A 4,732-nucleotide genomic window follows, 5' to 3' on the forward strand; every position below is an offset into this window, starting at 1 on the left:
AAACAACACTACTTTTCGGAAAAAACCTCACTACTTTTCGGAAAAAACCTCACTACTTTTCGGAAATACTATACGTACTTATCTTTTTTGAAATATACTACAAAACTTTCAGAAATACTCTATGCACTTTTCGGAAAAAAACTACAAACTTTTCGGAAGAAACTTAAAAACTTTTAAAAAATAACCAAAGGGTATTTTTGAAAGTTCCGTAGTGTATTTCAAAAAAAATAAATACGTATAGTATTTCCGAAAAGTAGTGAGGTTTTTTCCGAAAAGTAGTGCGGTTTTTTCTGAAAAGTAGTGAGGTTTTTTCCGAAAAGTAGTGAGGTTTTTTCCGAAAAGTAGTGAGGTTTTTTCCGAAAAGTAGTGAGGTTTTTTCTGAAAAGTCCGTAGAGTATTTCTGAAAAGTAGTGAGGTTTTTTCCGAAAAGTAGTGAGGTTTTTTCCGAAAAGTAGTGAGGTTTTTTCCGAAAAGTCCGTAGAGTATTTTTGAAAAGTAGTGAGGTTTTTTCCGAAAAGTAGTGAGGTTTATTCCGAAAAGTAGTGAGGTTTTTTCCGAAAAGTAGTGAGGTTTTTTCCGAAAAGTAGTGAGGTTTTTTCCGAAAAGTCCGAAAAAGGGTATTTCTGAAAAGTCTGTTGGGTTTTTTCGAAAAGTCAGTAAGGTATTTTCTACGGACTTTTCGGCAATACTCTACGGACTTCTCGGATAAAACCTGCGGACTTTTTAAAATCAACTTTTATAAGCATGTAGGTTATTCTTATATGAAACGTTCGTAGGTCCTGTATATCGAGATATGATCAAGGGCGTGCGCACTTTGCGAAATTTTAACGTCGATTTTTTCTAAAACAAATCCTTAAACGAAAAAATGTCATTGTATATTTTCGATTTATTTTTTTTTTTTGAAGATTCACCTTTTTTCTCTTTTACCATCAGTTACTGTTCTCCATGTATATATATTTTTTATAATAATAATAATAGTAATAATAATAATAACTTATTTTTTGTACTAGTGTAGCAAGTAATCGTGAAAAAATATACACTTGAACCATATGCCTTTTATTTATACCATATAATATATGCTTACATATGTATGCACACACCTTAATTTAAGGTCAAAATTGTAAATCGAGGTAAACCCAGTAGTATCGAAAGGACTATAAAAGAGAATGACCAAGAAGAAGAAGAAGAAGAGATGGAAGATGAATAGGAAAAGAAGAAGAAGATGGGTTGTTTGGAGTAGGGTGGGGTGAAGTTAAATGGTGGAAGAAATAAAGGAAAGGAAGGGCCAAGAGTAGAGAATCGCGTCTGGATCGCGTCTCGAAGGTTTTGATCCCACACACGCGTGCCTTTCTGTCCCCCGAACCCACTCCCCTTTTTTCCTTCCTGTTCGTACTCTTCGTCATCCACCTCCACTTTCACCACCATCTTAACCACCGCCTTCTCTTTACGCGTGCATCTCATGAGTTACCAGCTTAGCACGGAACTTGGTGCACGTGGGTGCACCGTATCGCATACTCTCCCACACCCACACAACTATTGAACACATACACGATGCTACGCGACGAACAACAACGTTTGTGTGGTGTAAAGTATTTTTTATGCTTCTTTTTTTACTTTTGCACTTCTTCCACCCCCACCCTCCCCCCCCCCACCTGCCCATTTCTTTTCAGTCTTTTCTTTCTCCACTTGTTCTTTGCTTTCTTCTTTTCGTTTTCACTTTAATTTACTTGACTTTCTTGTGGGTGTGTACGCAGTTTGTGTATCTGTGTTTTATTTATTGAATAATTGTTTTTAATAATTTGTATTTTCTTTTTTTTTTTATTATTTGTAAATGAAAGTAATATTTATTTCATTAATACTTTGATTATAAGGCAGATTTCGAGATGTTTGTTTTTAATTTAAGAAAAATTTTTCTTTAAAATTATTGCAATTAAATGACATTTAAATTAATGGATCCTTACGAAAAAAGTTTCTTTTTAAATAATAATAATAATAATTTTGTAAAAATGAAATGGTAACATAATGACACGAATAAGAGTAGGATTTTTCATGTTAAAAAAAAAAAAAAAAGAAAGTGAAAAAGGAATCGTGTTGGTTTGAAAGGACAGGAAAGGGCCAAAAGGACCGAAAGCAGGATTATCCTGTAAAAGAGGAAAAAAAGATCCTTTTGCCAGAACCTTACGTGGCCTTCGTAGAAACCAAAGGATCGCGTGTCTCGCTTGTGAACCTGGACCTGTCATTGCAACTCGTAAATTCCTTTCTCCACTTTCCTTTCATCATTTACAACTAAATGATATATTATGGCGAAACCACATAAGATACTTTGCAAGTTTGTACAATGAAATGTTCTAAATTAATTGAATGATTGTAAAAGTACAGAATAGATCCATGAAGAGAAGGGTTGGTTTCGTGGTATCTTTTACAAAAAAAAAAAAAAAAAAAATAAAATAAAAATAAAAATTTACAACAAAAATTTAAGAAAAAGAAATTCAATTCATTAGCATTGTTTTTTTTTTTTTTTTACAGTACAAGCTCAACCCTGACACAACTCTGACGCAACCCTGTAAAAAAAAATTAATTTGTTTTTTTTTTTAATAATACTCTGTTAAAAAAAACATATTATATTATAAATAAATAAAAATAAATAAAAAATATATATTATATAATTAATAAAAAAAAATACATTACGCGTGTGTGCATTATAAATAAATATAAAACATATATTATATAATTATAATAAAAATTTGATTACCTTTTAATCCTAATGAACGATTTATTAAATAAACCTTAAAAGTAGGTTAAATATTTTCTCTTCTATTTAAAATAAACCTAAATGCATTCTAAAAAAAAAAAAAAAAAAAACATTAATAATCAATGTTTCCAAATTGTCCCCAAATTTTTTGAAACTTCCACCTTGTATTGCGTAAAAATATAAAAGAAAAAGAAACCAAAAAATGTAAATAAGTATAAATGGAGTATTGTATAGAATGAAATTCCTTTTTCATTTACTTTCTCATTCATAAGAATACAGCTGTTGATATTGATTCAAAAAAAAAAAAAAAACAACAAGAAGAATAGGAAGAGGATGTGCTTTATATTTTTTTTTTTTTTTTTTTTTACTTTTAACGGACGAATGAAGTAAAAAATTGTCTTCGGTTATATCGTCGTGTGAGAAATGAAATTCCTTTCATTTTAATTTTCTTTTTTTTTTCTTTTTTTTCTTTTAATACGTTTCATCGTTCGTTGAACTTGTCCCTAAGGATGAGCCAATATTTATTTAACATCGTAACCATTCATCATCCGTATCTTTCCTAATTTATTTGGGCAACGGAATGTCGTGAAACGTGCGTCGCCTTTCTTTCATTTCTTTTTATCAAAGTAAGAAGAAAATGAAGAAGAAGAAGTAGAAGAAGAAGAAGAAGAAGAAGTAAAAGAAGATGAGGGCGATTGGTTGTCCGAGCAAACAAGAATCATAAATAATTAAAGTAACGTTTGAGTTCCCCTTAATCGGATTCTCTTTTTCGAGTTTGAAAGATACGATATAAGTGCGTATCGGCAATAAAGTTGCATCGCGTTACTTTTAGAAACCGGTCGGTTGCGAACATGGTTGCACCACCACGATGCACTCGCGTTTGCACGTTTGCAACTTGTAATATTGAAAAGAAAAGAACAACAACAAAATAAGAAAGTAAATAACCAAACTACTTTTCGTCAAACGTAATTTACAAACAAAAAATATATATATATATATATATATATACAGGGTGATCAGTAACAGGTGGTACAAGTGAAAAGGGGGTGATTCTACATGAAAAAATAAATCAAAAATATTGAATAAAAATTTTTCATTTAAGGCTTTGTTTTCGAGAAAATGGACTTTGAATTTTTGCACGGTAGACGTGCACTATATATTTTTAATATTTATTAAATATTAAAATATTAATTAATTCAATTAAATTTAAATCAATAATATTATTATTATTAAAATAATAATATAAATTCAAAATAATTTTATATACCTATTTATATATTTATTTTATTAAATTTTAATATTTATTACAATTTTAATATTTATATATTAGCTATTAATTATTATATAAAAATTATATTATATATTAATAAATTAAATTGTTTTATTATTTATGTTTTTTAAATTAAATTAAATCTAATAAATTTATTAATTATTATTACTAGATATAAATTATATTACATAAATAACGTATATAATAAATTATTATACTTAATTTATATATATATAATTATTATAATTAATTATTATTTTATCTTTCTCACTTCTTCAGGGTTGTCCTAAAAGTTATTTTAATATTTTAACAAATATTGTTTTAATAATTTCATGATTGAAAAAATATTTGTAAGAGATTAATGAACTTAATACACAATAATAATTTAAATTTCTACCCCCTTTTTGAGAGATTTCAATTAAAAATACAAGTAAAAATAAATGAAAAAATGAAAAAACCAAAATCCAAAAAAAAAACCCCCAAAAAAATGCATTAAAATAAAAGGATAATGTGTGTTTACAATGAATGTCACGTTACTTCCGCGATTTCGAGGTAAATAATTCCGTGGAATGTAATGACGTCACATCCGGAGTCTCGTTTTTCACGATACGGAGAGTCAGGAATGAGAAGAACGAGGAGAGGAAGAAGAAGAAAGGGAAGAAATGAAAAAGATAAAAAAAAGGTACAAAGAACTTTCTCGCTGCAAACTG

This window comes from Polistes dominula, unplaced genomic scaffold (assembly GCF_049000335.1).
Source record: "Polistes dominula isolate Pdom_NZ unplaced genomic scaffold, Pdom_raw_medaka contig_84, whole genome shotgun sequence".
Lineage (NCBI taxonomy): Eukaryota > Metazoa > Arthropoda > Insecta > Hymenoptera > Vespidae > Polistes > Polistes dominula.